General features: G+C 47.8%; 1 protein-coding gene across 4 annotated transcripts in view; it reads left to right on the top strand.

Moving 5' to 3' along the window:
• Positions 1-1,800: 1,800 nt before the first annotated feature.
• Positions 1,801-20,323, top strand: part of FOCAD (focadhesin) — a 256,908-nt gene continuing 238,385 nt past the window's right edge. For all 4 annotated transcript variants that reach the window (XM_019554782.1, XM_019554785.1, XM_019554783.1 and 1 more), the window contains exon 1: positions 1,801-1,884. The gene's annotated coding sequence lies outside the window, so the exon portion shown is untranslated. The remainder of the gene's footprint in view (positions 1,885-20,323) is intronic.

Here is a 20,323-nt window from a genome sequence, read left to right as displayed (position 1 = left end):
TCAGACATTGTACCAGAGCAGGATTGTTGCATCACAAATATCTTATCAGACTTCAGGGGCAAAATATGGATAGAGCCCAGGCATTCCACAAAGTAGCTGTGATCAAAGGGACATAAACAAATTATAATAATTAGAAACAAGACTAGCTGGAAAAAATCAGTTTCTTCTTCACTTACCTATTGCTAGTTCAAGAAGGGATTAAATGAGAACATCCTGGGGACTATGAGAAAAGCTTGCAGTTAAAACATTCATTATTGCTAGGAAGCCTCCTAGTCCAAAATATTTGGATAAAGTCTTTCTAGTGACATAAAATGGTGTCTTTTACTTGATGCAAGAATGCCTATGCCAATGCTTCACGTTTTTGGACTCAATGCACCCCTTACTGGACTCGAGACCCTAATTTTGGTGAATTGAGTAGCACCCAATTTAAAAAATGGAATTCATACATTACAGTACTTACCTCCTTGCAGAAAGGCCTGGCAGGAAGGATGGGTACTCATCCAGGCAGGGACAAACCTAAGCTTGGGTTTATCTCCTTAATTAATCCGTTTATGCCTCACTTTTCTCCTCACAGCTTGCAGCACCCTTCAAAAGACCTAGTTGTATATCACTGGCCCGTGCTATGCTATATTAAGGACTGGGCTAGCACATTGGTAATGTAGGCACATGTACATAGATTTTGAAAAAATATAGTTCACACAGCATGCTAACTGCCTGACCTTGCTCAATGAAAAAGTGTGTCTGGTTTCAGCTACAAGCAATATCTACAGTTGATCATATTTCTATTCACACTCTGCAACTGGGAGGAGATGGCAACTGAAAGTTCGGTCTGCTAGTCCTTTTTTTAGTGTGCTCTCAATCTTAGAAAGTCCACAGCCTTTTGTAGCAGATATAGCAAGATGAGCAGCAGGTCATTTACAACCCTGCAAGCTTTTTTTGGTTCTTGGGGCTGCATCTTAGCCCAGACCCACAAGGAAGTACCCTATCAAGTAGGTTGAAATATTCCATCGGATGGCTTCTGTTTACAATGCATCACTCCCTGAAAACCTACCTTGAAAACAGCCTGACCTGAAGTTCCCTACTCCAAAGAATGGGCTTTTAAGGCCTGTTGATAACAAAGGACTTGCCAGAGTGGCTGGTCTAGTCCAGTAGCTTTTCTGTGACAGTGGCCAGCATGAGATGCGCATCAGAGGAAGATATAAAAAACACAGGGAATAGTCAACCCCTGCAGCATAAAGTTTACTATCTGTTTCAAAAAGAAATTGCTATTTAGGAATACGGGGCTTCAACAACTTTGTGGAATCCTACCACAATACTGATTTCTGGTGAATGTTGTAAAAGGAACAAAGCTACTTCTATCCTTTTGTTTAGGATGACTTTTGTTTAGGATGAGTTTTATTTGTCTGAATGAAACAAAAACTCTGAATGGCCTCAAACCTTGGGGAACACAAAACTTAGCTCTGTAAGTCATAGTCAAGTTAAGTTGTGAGGTCTCATCATAGCCCCAAACGAAGCTCTTAGTCCAAACCACTCACTGTCAACCCCCCTTTTTTGGGCATTGTTCTTAAAGTCTACACTTTGGGATATGTACACATTTTAGGGACGTTTGGATCTGATCCTCACTTACAGGGCGCAGGACCAACTACATTCCGGCGCCAGGAACAGGTTAAATAGGCAGGACCCACAGCTGCGAGACCGCGTCCTCCTTTTTTGCGGGCAGAAGCTTCACAGCTGAGAGAGCGCATGCTCTCTCACTCCGGGCATGCGCAGTAGCGCCGCACAGGGACGACTCTCACGGGTGGGGGGGGCTTCCTTTGGCGACTTGGGGAGGAAGAACTGGCCGCAGCGCGTAGCTGCACTTGGTAGGAAGTGGTGCCGCGGCAGGTGAGTGGCGCAGTAGGCCTTCGAGAATCGCCGGGTAGGGGTGGTTGGCTCTTTCCTCCCAGGGTGACGCGTCATCCCGGTTTGGGCGCCGTGGGGGGGCCATGTGAACTCGGTGTTGCCGGCTTGATTCGCATCGGGACCGGAGCGAGCTGGGAACCATTCCCCACACCCCTGCGCCTAGGGGCAATGGCGGCTGCGGGGCGAGGGGTTCTGAGTGCGATCGCTCCTATTGGAAAAAGCTCCGTGGGCGACGGCCAATCACATGCGCTTCCCACTGCGCCGCGGGCTTCATCAGGCTAGTGCGGGCGGGAGGGGGAGGGGAAGGTCTTGATTGCGGCCGAGTGTACGGTAATAATTACCGTACCCTTTACACGATCATTTCAACCCTTGTACGGTGCATCATCAATAATAGCAAATATGTTCAAAGTCTACCTGTTTCAGGGGTATGTATCATAATTTTTGAGGCATTTCATGGATGTGCAAAACCCAAGTCACTCAGGGAAACTTAACTGACTTTTAGGTTTGCTGTCAGCACTTTCTTATGACAACTAGCCTGGAAATAAATAAGTGCTTTGGCTCTGATGCTCACTGTAACTTTGCAGTGACTGAGAACTGGATCAATACAAAGTAAATAAGAAGATGACTTATTACCATATTTTATCAGTGTACATTGTTTTTCAGCAAATATGATCATTTTGAGCTTTCAATATGATAAGTTAATATTTAAGATATGGCAGTGCTGCCTGTCTCTTCCTTCCAGGTTGTGGCTGAATGACACATGTCATGGCCTTCCATGCCAGGGTAGCAGAAGAGGGCTGGGATAGCCAAGCCAAGCCAAGCCAGAAAGCCATGCCAGAGAGGTGAGGGTTTTGCAGGGTGATACCACAAGCCAGACCTGCGATGGTGCTGTTTTTGGCATGATATTAGACAAGCTTTCAATGAAGAGCGTCTGGCAGGCCTTGGAAATGCTTGTCTAACTTTATCCCACCTCTATGGAGTTGGTCTGGAATGAGATACTGCCCCAAGGCCCCTGCCACACATTACATATATTGCACAGTTCACTGGTGCAATATGTTGAGACCAGCCAGACATGCAAAGGAATGAGCATGCAATTCACTGGTCAGTCATGCAGTAAATTAAGACTGGTTGAACATGCACAGGAACAATCATGCAATTCAGTGATTGGTCACACAATAAGTGGATGCTGGCTGCATGTGCCAAATACTGAGCGCACAATAAAAATGACTCTCCAGTAGGCCTGTGAGAGTTGGTAGTGAACTGATTTGCGTTCGGATCTAGCTGCTTCAGATGGCCATGATCTGAGCCGGAGCTCCAGATTGGTTTGCCACTTGGATCTGGCTGAAGTGGTACCAAAGCTTTGGAGCTGCCTCGGAGATCCGGCTATAGGTTATAATGGGGGATGAATTAAATTTCTGTAACTTTGTTATTTTAGTTCCGATTTGGGTATAACTTGCAGGGGTGGTAGTCTTTGCTGAGAGCATGAAGCCTGCCAAGTTTTAAGAAGATCGGTGCAAGGGTTTGGGGGGGAACTGCACCCCAAATCCTTGAAACCAGAACTCCTGTCACGTCTATGTGTTACAACACAGGGCGCTGAAAACTGCATGGGTAGTAGCCCCGGGTGAGGCCACAAAGCCTGCCAAGTTTTAAGAAGATAATTGGGGGGAATTGCACCCCAAGCTGCTGACAGGCAAAACTCATCATGTGGGTGGGTGCTTGGGCGACTGCGACTGCGTCTGTCTTGGGGCACAGTGGGGTTAAATCTAGTGCAGGCCTGAGTGCTGGGCCCTACCAGGCCAAGAAGCCTGCCCGCTGCGTGTGTCCTAGTGCAGGCCCGAGTGCTGGGCTCTGCCAGGCCATGAACCCTGCCAGCTGTGTCTCTCGCTGGGGGAGTCTGTTGTCCAGGGCCCTGCACCCCAAGCTGCTAACAGGTAAAACTCGTCATGTGGGTGGCTGGGTGCTTATAGTTTTATAGTTTGTAGTGTCTGAAGGGACCCGAGCAGATCATCGAGTCCGACCCCATGTCATGGCAGGAAAGAGTAGGTGTTCATCCAGCCTCCTCTTAAAGACCCCCAGGGTAGGAGCCAGCACCACTTTGTTCCAGATCCCAGCCGCCCTGACAGTGAAGTAGCGCCTCCTATATCTAGCCTGAATCTACCCTTTGCCAGCTTGTGACCAGTATTCCTAGTCACTCCTGGTAGTGCTTGGGGGGAACAGGGACTCACCCAGTGCCTGCTGGTCCCCTCTGACTAGTTTGTAACAGGCCACTAGATCCCCCTTCAGCCTTCCCTTTTGGAGGCTGAACAGGTTCAGATCCCATGGCCTCTCCTCGTAGGACCTGCCCTGCTGCCCCCGATCATGCGAGTGGCTCTACTCTGGACTCTCTCCATGTTATCCACATCCCTCTTGAAGTGCAGTGCCCAGAACTGGATGCATTACTCCAACTGCGGCCTGACCAGTGTTGCATAGAGGGGGAGGATCACCTCCCTGGACCTGCTTGAGATGCATCTGTGCATGCATGACAAGGTGTGGTTGGCCTTCCTAACTGTATCCCCACACTGCCGGCCCATGTTCATCTTGGCATCAATGATGACTCCAAGATCCTTTTCTGCCTCTGTACTGATGAGAAGAGAGTTCCCCAGCCTGTAGGTATGGTGCTGGTTCTTCCTCCCCAGGTGCAGCATCTTGCACTTGTCAGCGTTGAAACCCATCCTGTTCTCATCCGCCCACCCCTGTAACCTGTCTAGGTCTGACTGCAGCCTATTCCTCCCTTCTAGGATACCCACTCCCCCCACATCTTAGTGTCATCAGCAAATTTGAACAGGGTGGTTTTTACTCCCTCATCCAAGTCACTGATGAAGATGTTGAACAGTGTGGGACCAAGCCCTGCAGAACCCCACTGCCCACATCCCTCCAGGTCGAAAATGACCCATCCACTACCACACTCTGGGTGCGACCCTCCAGCCAGTTGGTGACCTATGTAACTGTGTCGACACCACAGTCCCTTAGTTTTTTAATGAGAACGGGGTGAGCGACAGTGTTGAAGGCCTTCTGAAAGTCCAGGAAAACTATGTCTACTGATACCCCTGTGTCTAAGGATCTGGTGACCTGGTCATAGAAGGCCACCAGGTTGGTCTGACAGGACCTGCCAATGATGAATCCGTGTTGGTTGCCCCTAAGCATAATCTCGCCTGCTGGCCCCTTGTGGACATGTGCCAGAATAATTCTCTCAAAAAGTTTGCCCAAGATTGAGATAAGACTAACTGGCCTATAGTTTCCCGGGTCCTCCTTCCTCCCGTTTTTTTAAAGATGGGAACCACATTGACTCTCTTCCCGTCCTCTGACACCACACCAGAGCACCACAAATGCTTGTACAGCCATGCGAGGAGTCCTGCAATGACCTTAGCTAATTCCCTCAGTACTCTAGGGTGGAGATCATCTGGACCAGCTGATTTGAATACATCCAGTCCCTCCAGAAGTTCCCTAACTAGTTCCTCACTAACCCTAGGCCTAGGTGCGCCTCCCCTGCGGTATAAGGGGGGCCCAGATGGGGGGTGGCTCTTCCGGTCCCTGCTCAGGAAAATGGAGGCAAAGAAATCATTAAATATGTTAGCTTTGTCATCTCGTGTGACCACCAGATTTCCTAGTGTGTCCTGCAGGGGTACTACCTTACCCAGAACCTTCTTTTTGCCCTCTGTGTATTTAAAAAAGGACTTCTTATTGTCCTTGATCCAGGAAGCTAGTCCCAGTTCCGTCTCCACCTTGGCCTTCCTGACTGCCCCCCTGCATCCCCAAGCAACTGCAGTATAATCCTCCCTGGTGATGGCCCCTCCCTTCCATTGGGTGTACGCCTCCCTTTTAGCTAGGAGACACTCCTGGATGATTTTGGTGAGCCATTGGGTCTTTTGCGCCCTCCTGCCTGCTTTGATCCATGTTGGGATTACCTCCCTTTGGGCTTGGAGGATCGTCTCCTTAAGCGTGGTAGCCATCAGGTGATATGGGCTTCTCCTGGCTGCTTCATTAGTACCCACGTGGATTAGGACCACGGGGTAGTAATCGGTGGGCTGGATCATGGCCTGGATCATCCCCTTCATGTCCTGCATCTTTGCTCTGGGTAGGCAGTAGACCTCACGTGCTGAGGGGTCCTGGCGACAGATGGGGCCCTCTGTACCTCTCAGGATGGAGTTGCCTACAATGGTCACTAAACACTTTTCCCTCTGGGACTGCTTAGCTCCTTTGGCCTGCTCGGATTGTGGAGAGTGTGGAGTTGCCTCTTCTCCTTCCTTCTTCTCCAGAGCTGCCAGGGCCTTGGGCAACTGCGTCTGTCTTGGGGCACAGAAGGGTTAAATCTAGTGCAGGCCTGGGTGCTGGGCCCTGAAAGGCCACGAAGCCTGCCAGCTGTGTGCATCTCACTGGGGGAGTCTGTCGTCTGGGGCCCTGCACCCCAAGCTGGTGACCAGCAAAACTTGTCATGTGGGTCGGTGCTTGGGTTTGTCTTAAGGTGCGCGCTTCCTGACATGGGCCTCTGCACAACACGGCAGTGTGCCCCACTGAGGACTGCTCCTCCCCTACAGACTCATCCAGCACCTTGGCTTGCAGTAGAGCTCACTGATAGCCTGACTGATTGCACCAGGGCCCTGTGAGGGAGAGGTAGGCATGATCGCCACCCCAGCTGCTCCAGATGTCGTAGGTGAAGTGCAAGACTACCTGCGGCCCTGCCTTGCGCAGCTCCTCAAAGTGCTCCCTGCATGCCTCATACAGGGAGGGCATCCCCGTCCTGCTAAAGGTGGTGCATGCGGATACTTTGTAAGATGGGGCCAGAAGTGCTACAAGCCACCTGAGCCCTGGCCACTCAACTAGGGCAAAGGGCTGGCTATCCAGAACAAGCATCTCCCTAATGATCAGGGTGATCTTGCTCACCTTTGCAACTCACCCCTCTATCCACGTTTCCCCCAACTGGTCCAGGGTGTTCTGCCTTGGGGGACTTCCCTTTTGGCACATTTGCACTGGTGCCAGGCTGAGCAGCAGGAAGAAGGGCAAGGGGGTGCAGCAGCATGGCCATGGTGAAGTGTCTCATGTCCTTGCCACGGCTCATGTGCCTTCCGTCCATGACTCATCCTAGAACAGATGTGGTCCACATGTTTATTCACTAGGCTTAAATGGAAGTTAAGTTATATAAATTTTAGGGACATTTGAATCTGATCCCCATTGGCTGGTCCCGCACTCTTGTGCTCTGCAATGTTCTAGCGCCAGGAACAGGCTAAAATGGATGGGATGCACAGTGGCGAGAGTGCATGCTCCCCCACTCTAGGCATGCACTTGGATTGTTCCAAGGCAAAGTGTTAATTCCAGTAATTCAGTGGGGTTTAACAGGGTACATTTGAGCTTGTTTGTCTGGATTTGGTGTGGCCCAAAACGCTCTACTGTGAATGAAGCTGGTTCTCTGTTTTTCGCCTAAGCCATGTGTGTAAACAAGTGGGCTGTGCCTGCTTTGATGCGAGTCATATCCCAGCCTCGTTGGGGCCACATCAGACTGGTTGTTTATTTTTAGCCTCCGAGTCTGTCATGACAATCACCTGCAGGTGTCTGCACTTCAAGGGACTAATGTTGGTGACATCCTTAAAAGGTTTGTGCAGCGATTTGCTGCATCCCTGTAGTTGAGACCCCCCCCCCAACGTAAACAAAGAGCAGAAAGCCCTGATGCTCTGAGGAAGGGACCTCTTGTATTCTATGCTCCTTCTTCCCTCTTCTTCCCAGAGCTGGTTGTCAAAGCCAGGGATATTTACCAACCTCATCACTGCAGAGGGAAATGGCACCAGTCCTTCATCATTTGGGACCAAATCTGACCATTCCCTGTGTGGGTCAGCTTTCTCCTTAATTTTGCATCGTGGTGGAAGTGAGGGCCTTGTTACATGGTATTTTTAAGTGGCTCCTGGAGCTCTTAACACCTTGATTGTCCGCACACTAACACCTGAAACTGGTGTTACTCACTTGGTTGCAGCTCAAGGAAGAATTATGTCAGTCCAAGGAAGGATTATCTCTAATCTGCATTATCCAGCTCCTGCTATAGTTTCATAGTTTTTAGGGTTGGAAGGGCCCTGAGCAGATCATCGAGTCCGATCCCCTGCCATGGCAGGAAAGAGTACCAGTGTGAAACAACTCCAGCAAGGTGTTCATCTAGCCTCCTCTTAAAGACCCCCAGCGGAGGAGCCAGCACCACTTCTCTTGGAAGTTGGTTCGAGATCCTAGCTGCCCTGACCATGAAGTAGCGCCTCCTGATATCTAGCTTAACACCTATACTAAGGTGCAGCCACTCTAGGCTACACCTTATATCAGGAGTGGGCAAAATGCAGCCTGCTGGGCCCCTAAAGTTTTACAAAATCAATATTTATCTGCCCTGGGCTGCCTGTCATGCAGCCCTTGATGGCTTGCCAAAACTCAGTAAGCGGTCCTCTGCCCAAAATAATTGCCTGCCCCTGCCTTGTATAAACCGGGTTAACCCTTCCCTGCCTGCTCTCCTGGGACAGACAGCATTGGCAGCCACAAATAAGCGGGTGGATGGGAGAGCGAGGGGGACGTGGGGGAGCGGTTTGTTACCTTTCAGTCGTCCAGCCCACTGCCGTTCTAGATACGCGACTGCTCTAAACTCAAGCTAGTACTAATACTAAACTCAACGTTTGTGCTGCTCAGAGTGGTTAAGTACAAATATTTGGGGGCACTAGGGGGAAGTGAAATTGATTCAGAATGGCTGTCCAATATCGGGTAAGTCAGGATGAGGGGCTAGCTGAGGGGCTGGGGGTCCAGTATGCCGAAGGGGATCAATGGTCTGCCAGGGGATGGGCAGGCATGACCCAAGAAGGGTAGGGGGAGCAGGTGCAGCCTGCAGGTGGGGGTGGGGCAGGTGTGACCTGTGAGGGCTGCGGCTGCCCTGTGCTGCATGGGGGCGCTCTGCCCCAAGCCCCCAGATGTCCTAGTAGCTGCTGCACAGCCGGTGAGTGCAGGGCCCCCCCCCCTTTAAGCGCTAGAGTGCTGGGGTCAGGCAGGGCAGACATTGATGGGGCTGGGAGAGCGGGTGGGGGTCGGGGGGCATTCAGGGGGCTGGGGGAGTAAATGGGATGGGGTCCCACTGTGGTTCCCCTCTCCTCTCCTTTAGCGCCCCTGCCCCCCCTTCACTACTTACCGGCAGGTCCAGGTAAGCTCCCTGTGGTGGTGAGCAGGGACTGTCCAAATCGCTGAATCTCCTCCGAAGATTTTCTAAATTGATTCAGACCTTTTTATTGGTCTCCCAGTTCTATTCAGTTTCAGAGATTTGGCTGCTGAATCAAGCTAAAACTCCTCTGAATTGAATCTGCGACCAAAACTTCTCACAGCCCTACTGTGGGAAAGTTGGATACCACTGTTTTAGCAAGTCATCCTGTTGCAGTTAATGGCTTCCAACTGTAGGTCCTTCTGAGCTGGAATTGGAAATAGCTGAACTGCTAGTGCGTAGACAAGACTAAAAGTGACTAAAACCATGACTGAGAGTTGGAGCTGGGTCCTCCGATGTGATCTGGCTACATTATGCCATTCTGCTGGTAAGCCATTTTAATGAATTACCTGGGGACTTCCTAAGTATAAGGGAAATCTATGACTGGCATACAGATAGCATAATGCTCTATTTCTGTTACACTTGCAGATTATTGTCAGCACTGGCATTCTCAAAGAAAAGGGAGCATGGCTGGAGCCTCTTGGAAGAAGCTTTAGTTATGATTTTTTGGTGAGAGGGGTAGAGTGGGATTAAAGAGCTGGATAAAATTTATCACAGCTTTTGGACTTTTCTTGGCTATTCCAATGATCAATATTCAGATCCTGACTGAATCTAGTGTGTGGGGAGACTGCAAATGGTACAAATTTCTCTTTGCAATCCCTTCCTGCTGCACCATTTAAGGCTGAGAAGCACCTGGCACAGGTTGAGAATTTGATTGTGCTGTGAAAGTATAATTGACTCTTGACTGGTTGTGTGTCAAAGGCCCTGCACTGTTGGTAGTTACTGGAAACATTGCTTTTAGTCAGCAGAACTTTGATTTACATTCTTTAACTGTGTTTATAATAGATTTACTGTATATATGTTTATGGTTAATATATGATAGTAAGTAGTCCATAACTTAGATATGAATCTAATACATAAAATAAATCATCTTAAACATCTCTGTTTTTTCCATTGCTTTCTGAAAAAATGAACTTTCTCTTGCCAGAAGTAGCAATGAGATTATTATAAGTGGAAGAGATTGTGAAGAAAATTGTTCTTTTCTGATTCTTCTACATTTACTCTGTGCATTTGACAGTAAGTGTTGTGGATATAGTCTGTGTTCCTAATTTCTCTTTATGTGTATGTTGGGTAGTTTTGGGGCATGGTCTCGCAGACAGTGACAGGCCTGAGAAAAAACATTTAACAAAGGTAAACAGGTGGTTGTAAGACCATAACTGGTCAGGAGAACTTGGGAACTCAGTGTTTGTGTCTGAAGCTACTTTCACTTATTTTTAATGCGGCTGCATTTAGTTTGGAGATATCTCATTAAACTGGTTCCAAAAATGAATCCGTAAACTGCTGTTATCAGTATGCTAATACCTAATTTTTTTAGAAACAAAACTTGCCTTTTTGTCCCTCGTGGAATAGGGTGCTAAACCTTTAAGATGCAACAAACTTCATTTTGATTTTGGCTATTTATTTTAATTTAACTCAGTTTTGCTCAGTGGTTAGTAAAAAGCAGTGTTAGATATGTGGGAACTCTTATTTGAATGGTGTGAAGAGTATTTTTCCACAAGGTGTCAATTAGCTTCATTCAATTTAGAAGCAATATATAGTATACTATAGGTAAGTATGTAGCTTGGGAATGGAAAAAAAAGGCTGCGCACTTACCCAAGGCACTTTGAAAAGCTCAAGACAAAGCTCTTACTGTCTTAGGACACTTGTGCTTCCTAGTAGCAGCCTTGAAGTTGATAGGACTTGTCAGTTCAGGGCTGCTTCAGAGGATTTGAAATTTGACACCTCTTAGTCAGTTTTACTAATTATGCACTAAAACAAAATGCACTTGCCTTACAGAGTAGACTAGTCTTTCTCAACCCTTTTAGATCCAAGGCACTCCTCAGCAAATGCCAGCTTTTGCTATTTTCTTTTTTAGTCTGTAGAAAAATAATAGAGCAATTCTGTTACAAAGAGCTCAGAAAGACCACAGCAGGTCAGACTGTTTGTTACACTAAGGATTCCTATATGAAATCTCTGGATTTATCTTGTGAATCATGTATACACATTTGCACAGCTAACTTAATATTGTGCAATACTGTGTAGCCCCCTTAAATAGGTCTTATGGTACATCAGAGTGGCACCCTGGTTGAAAATCGCTGGAGTAGGCAGTGGGGCAGAAAGGTCTCTCCACGTAACCCATGTTTGTTACAGTGGAAGCATAAGACTGGTGGTATGTTATGCAATTAAGCAAATTATCTGCTTATTCAGTATTCATCAAAGTGGAGTATACCATAATGCCGCCTCCTGCTCCCTGGAAAATGACTCACTAAAAATCCTTAATTGAATGATGAGAAATGCTAAGGCTGCACTAGTATTGCCATCTCACTGTTTTACTGGTTTGCAGATATGCTGGGTATCAAGCCATTGCTCATGCAAATTGGCTGAGTTAGGAAAAACAAACAAAGGAGTCTTTTCCTTCTTATGTTCTTTATTTATCCTTTGTGTGTTTTCCCTTTTTCCTGCTCTCCAGGTGGCTGATTTGTGTAAAGTACCTCTTTAGCAATCATGGTAGGAAAATGCTATTGTCTCAATGCTGTTGTCTCGGGACAAACAAAAACTTAGTCGGGGTATGTGAAATTTAATTACTTAATGCTTAACAAGGCAAGCTGCTAACCTGCGCTCAAGAAGCTTGGGAGTGTGTTAAGTGAGCAATGTGTCTAAATTGAGATGAGCAATTTGGACCTTAACAACTTCAGTGTTCTTACAGAAAAAAAATATTTACTATATAACCTACAATTGTGTAGTAGGTAGACTAATGGGCAGAGTAATAGAAGGGATTTTCTGGAGGAAGCAACTTCCAGTCTGGTGTATTTGGGGAGAGAGGTAATTAGCTATGTTAGTCTGAAGTTAGGCAGAAGGTGGGGTTAGAGGTGCACATATACCATCTTAGACTCACTGAATCAGAGATGCATAAACTTCCATGAGGGACTTACATTTGTTTTTGTGGGAATGCTGGTCCCTTCTGAAAAGGAATCTTTTATAAAAATGGTAGTGATTTGGGATCAATTGTAGTGAGGTAGTGAATTTATATAACATTTTTAAAAAAGATTTAAAACACCCTTCCAGTTATTCATTTGAAGTCAATTGCTGTTCCAAATGCACGGGCTGGAATCTGTTAGGACAGAGGTTCTTAAACTGTCCTTTAGAGTAGCTTGCATGATACTTATGGGTAATAGAAAAACCTTATCACTTACATGGCACTGGCAAGCTTCCTTGTTTCCACAGCTAAACACAGCTGTATTCTGCATTCTTGCACAGCAACAACATATTAACATTTTTTGGTATTTTTTCATATGAGCAATTGCTGTAGTCATTGCCATATGGATGTTTTGTTATTGGGAATGGAGTAAAATGTGTACATACATACACGAGTCAGTCTCTCTGATTAAATGAAGTCAAATGTAGTCAAATGATGAAGAACCCAAGTATCAGCAGCATAGCTCCCCTGAGGACATGCAGAACACCTGTTTAAGGGATGCTGTTGTCCCTGTGGTTGCAGCATAGGACTGGAGGGGACCTGCAAGATCATCAAGTCTGGTCCCCTGCCACGGGCAGGAAGTTATTGGGCTCAGAGAAGCTCAATAAAGTGCCTGTCCAGTGTCATCTTGAACACCTTCAAGGATGGTGAGTACACCGCCTCTGCTGGGAGTGTGTTCCAGATTCTTCTGACTGTTTAAGAGAAGTAGTTTTTTCTTACGTCCAGGCCAGATTTACCTTCTGTTAGCTTATGCCCATTTGTCCTCGTCCTCCCTTGAGGTGCCTTCCTGAAGAGTTGCTCCCATAGATCTTGATGCTCACCCTGATGTTCTTGTAGGTGGCTATCGAGTCAGCTCTCAGCCTTGACTTACTCAGACTGAACAGGCCCAGTTCCCAGAGTCTCTCCTCCATAGGGCCTCCCCTCCATGCCCTTGAACATACAAGTGGACCTTCTTTGTACCCTTTCAAGCTTACCCACATCCTTCTTGAAGTGCAGTGCCCAGAAATGGACACAGTACTCCAGCTTTGGCCTTACGAACGCTGAATAGAGAGGGAGGAGCACCTCCCTGGATCTACTGGCAACGCATTGGCTGATGCACACCAGAGTTCTGTTTGCCCTTCTGGCAACCACATTGCACTGTTATCTCATGTTCATCTTCCAGTCTGTTGTGACCCCCAGGTCCCATTCAGATGCTGTGCCAGCCAGTGGACTACCACCCATTGGGTAGTTATGGTAAAGGTTCTTCCTACCCAGATGAAGAACCCAGCGCTCCTCCTTGTTAAAACTCATCTGATTCTGTTCAGCCCATAAATCCAATCTGTCTAGGTCATCCTATATCTTTAACTTATCCTCTGATGTGCCTGCATTTCCCCACAGTATCATCTGCAAACTTAATTATTGAGCTTTCTACCCCCTCATCCAAGTTATTAGTAAACATGTTAAAGAGCATGGGTCCAAGCGCCAATCTCTGGGAGACATCACTGGAGACGGCCCTCCAGGGGCATCAATTACTACTCAATGGGATTGGCTTCTAAGCCAGTTGTCTGCCCACCTCACTGGAGACTAGTCCAGCCCTGTACTCTCCAGCTTGGTTGAAAGAATCCTGTGGGGATCAGAATTAAAGGCTAAACTGAAGTCTAAGTAAATAACATCAACCTCGTGTCCCTCATCCAGATGTCTAGTTAGCTGGTCGTAGAAGGACACCAGGTTTGTCAGGCATGATCTACCCTTGACAAAGCCATGCTGACTGCTTCTTAACACCCTATTAATTAGCAGCTTGTAATTGATGGCCTCCTTAACAAATTTTTCAAAAATTTTACTCAGGACTGAAGTCAGACTGACCAGTCTGTAGTTTGCAGGGTCAGCCCTTTTCCCTTTCTTGAAGGTGGGCACCATGTTGGCCCTCTCCCAGCCATCAGGGACCACTCTTGAGTTCTAAAACTCCTCAAACAATTTTGCCAGTGGTGCTGCTATAAGCCCAGCCAGTTCTTTCAGGACTCTTGAGTGCAGGTCATCTGGCCTGGCAGACATGAAAACGTCCAGGTGTTGTAAGAGATCCCTCACCTGTTCGGGAACAATTTCATGTAGTCTGTTGTTTTCCTAACATTCCCTGGGCCTCTGGTCGGATGAGCAGCCCCCATTTGATTTGAGGAATACTGATGTGAAGTAGGTATTAAGTAGTTCTGCCTTTTCGCAGGGATTGACTGTGGGCTGCTCCTGAGCGTTCAGTAGGGGTCCCACAGTGGAGCCCAACTTTTTTCTTGCTCCCTATGTATCTATAAAAGGACTTTTTGTTGTCCTTTATTCTGGTTGCTAGCTTGGCTTTTTGTGTCTCATTTGCAGGCCCTGGTGATATGGGTTTACTCCTCTCTGGCTGCTAAACCATTCATCTGTTGCTTGTATATTTCTTCTTTCTTTTTTCAATAGTTCCTTAACATCCCCACTGAGCCAAGGGGGTCTCTTGGCTCCTTTTCTGCTTTTTGTCCATGTGGGGAGGGCTTGTTTTTGGGCAGTGAGTATTGTCTCCTTAAGGAAGCACCACTGTTTCTGAACTCCTGTATTGTCCAGTCACTGGTTGCAGAGGGCCTCTCCAACTGCCAGCGGATGGGTAAGAGAAAAAGTATGATGCATATATTGTAGTTGCCACTTAAGTACAACAGCACTCTGGGTTTCTTGTGGGGAAAATGGCAGAGTTCTGTGTCATATAGATGAGGTAGTACTTTGGTGTTATGCATTATATTTTAGTGGCAGTCCTTTGAAGTAGCAAATGTCTGTGTGGCGGACTTACCGGAACAGCCTGGCATGCCGGGCTCGGAGAATCCGCATTGGGATTGGAGGAGCCCATCCACCAATTGAGAGAAAGGCAGGGAGGGGCCTGCCTCACCCCTGCTCAGGGTGAAGTGGGAAAAAGCCCTGGACCTGGTTCAAGACCCTGCTCTACTAGGTTTGGCAGAACCCAGTGGGCAGAGCCTCTGAGGTGAATAAAATAAATTGCATGCTCAGCATGGGGGAGATGCACCAAGGGACAAAATGGAGCAGAGCTAGGAAGAGCTGCCCACTGGGGGCAGTTCCTGTTGCTTTTGGAGAGCTCCAGAAGACTGCCCATGGCAATGGGGAGTGGAGGTCAGCTCTGACTCCAGTACATGGGGCACAGGGATTTGGTGCAGGCAGCGCTGCATGGAGTCAGACCCTGGGAGCAAGGAGCTCAGGTCTGTAACCCCTGGTGTGTGGCCAGGGCACATTGCAGGCACTGTTGCATGGAACTGGACCCTGGGAGCCACAAAAGGCAGCTTGTGTTTGTAACCCCTGGTGAATGGCCAGGGCCTCGGTGTACAGGGATGGTGCACAGTGAAATCCAGACCCTGGGAGTGGATAGCGGTGGCTTGGGTCTCTAAGCCCTGGTGTGGGGCCAATCACTGCATGAAGGGTTCCAGAGTGGACTGAGCCCCAGCATCATGAGGCGGCTCGGGCCTCCAACCCCAAGGAGAAGGCAGTAGCCTCCAGGATCACGTGACTGCTCGGGGCCACTAGCAGGCAAGCGGTTGGGATGGAGCCAGGGCCTGAGAGGCTTGGCAGCAAGGAGCGGTTCATTTGGAAGAGCACTGATCCCCCTTTATGGCCCTGGTGTCATGAGTTATCAGGGCAAGGGTTTCCCACAGGGGAGGAGACCCCTTGGAGGAGGGGGCGGGAACTGTGAAAGGGTCCTGAAGAATAAGGGTCCTGGCTATGCCTCTGAGGGCAGGGAGGTATTGAGGACCCGCCCTTCTCCCCTTTTTCAGGAGCTGGGCCCCTAGGGAGGATTCTGATAATCACAGTGATATTGATATTATGAAAGAGGGTATGCACCTTATTTTGTATCCAGTGCCTCGTATTGTGTCATTTAATAACCATTTGTTTATTTGTTATATATGTGGATGTGTATACGTATATAACTTGCTGAAACCCTATTGTTGACACGTCCCTCTAATTGCCAGTATTTATCTGGGTGTGCCTATGTGTGTTTGCTGATTACCTGAACTCACTTGTATTTACCTCTTCCAGATTCCTTACTTACATGTGTGGGTTCAGAGGCCCTTCAGAGCAATCCCCCAGAAGTAAATTACAGACGTATAGCAGTTTACATATGTATAAATAGTGTGAGTATATGAGTGTGTGTATGTAGACATCGTTCTGAATTTAATTCCTTTTCTTCTGTATGTTGTACATACATTAATAAATTTGTACATAGTTAAATTCCGTAACTGTCCTGGCCTGGTTCTATAGGGACAAATGGGAATTGTGAGTGGTCTCAGTTTCACCTACAGCACACCTGCCAGCTAAGAATTCGCCTTCAGTCGGAGGAGGGAGTACTTATTTCAGTACACCCAGGATACATCTATAAATTCAAATGGTTGGAAGTGGGTTTTTTTGTTTTTTTTTGGTTGGTTGGGGCTTTTTTTTAAAGCACCTTGTTCTTGTTCCTGATTGCAGAAGCTGGGTGAAAACTTTGAGTCCATGTTCATTATGCCATTGCACTTAGGTAGGAAGTATGAACAAAGTGAAAGCATACTTCACCTTAGTCGTGGTAATGATAGCTTTTCCAGCTGATGTGACTGTCTCCTTTTTTTTGATCACTAAAGGAAGGTACTTACTAGGACGCTATATATTTGCATGCTCATAGCATTGAGGTCAGTGGTGTAGGGTGACTGCATAATTTTTGTCAAGCAATAACAGCACAGTGGTTTGAGAATTGATATTAGTGTTCTACGTGCAAAGAAGGGAAACTGCATGCATATGTGTGTATTACATAAACTTTTTATCTTCATTTTTCAAGTGGTGCCTTGAGTCTAAAAATGTTGAGAATCACTCACCCTAGGCATTTCTTGAGGTTATCTGAGAGAGCAAATGGGAACAACTGGTTCTGAATTTTGATTTGTAAACTGGACTTGTTTTGTTTGTTTGCTTGTTTTTTGCAGAATGAGGCCATTACCTAAATTCCTAGGATGTGTGCTTCTACTCCTAGCCTTTCCCTTTGCTACTCTGAAAGGCAGCAGACGTTCTGTCTTGCATAATGTAGTTCCCAGAGAGGTCCAACACTTGGTTGTCAAAGTCTTTCCATGTTGCATGGCAGTACCTGTGTGGGAAGCCCAAAATTAGAACTAATGGACATACTGAAAGCCAGGATGTATGTGAATTGGCTGCATGACTGAAGAGTTGCCTGACTCAGAGCTCCTTAGACCTTCTTTATAACGAGTAAATATGGTATTACATGCTGAATTCCAAGCCTAGATCTGCAATCATCAGTGGTCCCTCGAAGTCCAGGATGATGTCCTTCAGGCTCGATGTGTCCTCTGGTGACTGAGGAGCCTGATTCGGGATGCACACATTCTTTGGCAATGGGGGCATGTCTTTTGCATGGGGGAGTGGGATTTGTAGCCTCCGGTTGGTCTCCTTCTTCCTCTGCCATTGCCGTTCCACCTTGGTATCGAGTCATTGGGCCTTGAAGTGGTCCATGCCTTGGTGCTACACCAAATGGTCAGCAGCTTGCTCCTCCCAGCCATTGGTGTGGATGCCTCTGTGCTTGAGGGCAACCTTGAGCTTTGTGCTGTTTCCTTTGGCTTTCCTTTGAGTGTTGGCCAGTGGAGAGCTGAGAGAAGAGAATCTGGTGAGGGAGGTGGTTCTTGGACATTCAGATGCAGCGGCCTTTCCATCAGAGTTGATTTCTAAAGAGCAAGGCTTCAACAGGGATGGATGCAGCTTCATGGAGGATGCTTGTGCTGGTCTGGTGGTCCTCCCATTTGATTCCCAGGATTTGACATGAGCACTGCTGGTGAAAACTCTCAAGGGTCTTAATGTGGTGTGGGTAGGTGGTCCAGGCTTTATTGCAGTAGATGAGGGTGGTCAGCATGATAGCCTTATAAACCAGGACCTTCATAGACTTCCACAGATCTCTATTTTCAGAGACATATTGTCTCAGCTTGAAGAAAGCGGCACTGGTGCAGTTGACCTGGTGCTGGACTTCTTTATTGATAGTAGCCCATTGAGAGAGGTGGCTGCTGAGATACAGAAAATGCTCCACGTACTCCAGAACCTCCTCGTCTATGTAGATAGCATGAGGGATGTTCACCTGGCCAGGGAGTGTTGGTGGAGAACCTTTGTCTTGGCAACATTCAAGGACAGGCCAAGTCTCTTTATACAAAGCATTGAAGAGATCTAGGGTCACTTGCACATTCTGTGCAGAGTGATCCATCACACAGCAATTGTCCGCAAACTGAAGGTCGTGGATGTCCTTGATGGTGAATTTCATTTTTGCCCGGAAGCACCTAAGATTGAAAAACTTCCTGCCCTGTCGATACTGGATACTGACACCAGACGGTAGATTATGTCAGATGAGGTGGATGATGATGGTCAGATAGATGGTGAACAGGGTGGGGGCGATCGTGCAACCTTGTTTGAACCTGGTCTGAATGTGGAATGTGTCAGTTTCAGATCTCCACTCACGACAGTGGCAGCCCAAACTTTGGTGGGCTGCCAAGGCATTGGAGAATGGTCCATAGAGCTTCACATTTTAAGGAATCTAACGCCTTGGTCAGGTCAATGAAGGCAAGGAACAGTTCTTGATTTTTGCTTCCAACATTTTTCTTGGATCTGCTTGGGAATGAAAACCATGTCCGCAGTGCCACAGGACGGTTAGAAGCTGCACTGGGTTTCCAGAAGCATCGTCTCAGCGATGGGATGAAGGTGGTTCAGGAGGATGCGAGCTAGGAGCTCATCTGCAATGGACAGGAGGGAAATCCCCCTGTAGTTCCCACAGTCAGATTTGTCCCCCTTCTTGTAGATAGTCACAATGGTCACATTCTTGAGATCTCCAGGGATGTCCTGTTCATCCCAAAGGCAGAGGATAAGGTGGTAGAGTTGTGATGTGAGCTGGAAGCCGCCTGCATGGTAGATCTCTGCGGGTATACCACCTGGCCCTCAGGCTTTGTTGATTTTCATCTGTTGGATGGCCCATTTCAGCTTTCCGATGGTTGGTGGATTGCCACCACAGGGTGTTGTGGGACGGCTTGCAGGGTCTCCTCTGATGCGGTGGACTCCTGGTTCAGAATGCTCCTTCCAACACAGGCAGATGGCATCATCATCCTTGAGGAGCTGGGAACTGTCCTGTGATCGGTTTTGTCCAATGGAGTGGGGTCCAAAGGTTGTCTTGGTAGCCTGGAAGAAGTTACACATGTCATTCTGGTTGGCATAGCCCTGGATCATGGGCACCTTCTCCACCCACCAGTTGTCCAACTATGCATCTGTGACAAAGAACCTCATCCTTCAGCTGGTGGTACAATGCTTATCTTTTGCTGAGTTTGTGGATTCCTTTGCCAGGTGGTGGATGGCTGTGCCAAGTAATGAAGGCTGCATGCTTCTGCTCGAGGAGATTGTGAATCTGAGTGTCATTGGCATCAAACCAGTCTTGGTTCCGTTGCAATATGAACATGGTAGTCTGGGTGCAGGCATCTTGAACAGCAGACTTGAGTTGCTCCCAGTGTGCCTGGATGGAGATGTCATCAGTGGTAGGTCCTTGCTCCAGTGCACTATGCAAGTGGGCCTGGAGCTCCTCCCACTGTGTAGGGTTGTTCAGAGCTGCAATGTTCAGCCATCTCTGGGCGGCCTTCTGGGTCTTCCGGTGTCTTGGCACCAGGCGGGTGTTCATCACCAAGCGCACAACTTGGTGGTTCCATCCAGCAGTCTTTAGACCCCTTCATGGCCCTTGTGATGGGCATGTCCCTCAGGTCTCGGGTCAGTGCTCCGAACTTGGATGCCTCCACATGGCCTTGAGCCGGTCTTTCTGGTGGAGTCCTGAAACACTGGAGGTTGGGAGGGAGTGTTGCTGGGTCCCCAGGACCCAATCCCAACATTGGGGCTAGGGACAGGTATTCAAAAAGTGTGAGCTTGAATTAATTCAATCTTTGCAGGTTGGTCTAACCTGGCTAGGTTAAACCAGTTTGTAACGTACAGACATCCCCTCTGGACTGAGGAAATTTAGACATGTGTCTGCAGTGGATCAGGCCAGAAGTGGCGGGGAGGAGGGGTGCTAGAGCTCCCTTCCATTCCATGGTGTTGAGCTGAGGGGCCAAGCCCCGGGGGCAAGGTGCTCTGATTAGGGAGGGCGGGAGGGTCCCTCCCCTCTT

The sequence above is a fragment of the Crocodylus porosus genome, unplaced genomic scaffold (assembly GCF_001723895.1).
Source record: "Crocodylus porosus isolate Cpor-Errol unplaced genomic scaffold, CroPor_comp1, whole genome shotgun sequence".
Lineage (NCBI taxonomy): Eukaryota > Metazoa > Chordata > Crocodylia > Crocodylidae > Crocodylus > Crocodylus porosus.
The sequence above is the reverse complement of the archived record's forward strand: the minus strand, read 5'-3'. Positions and strand labels throughout refer to the sequence as shown.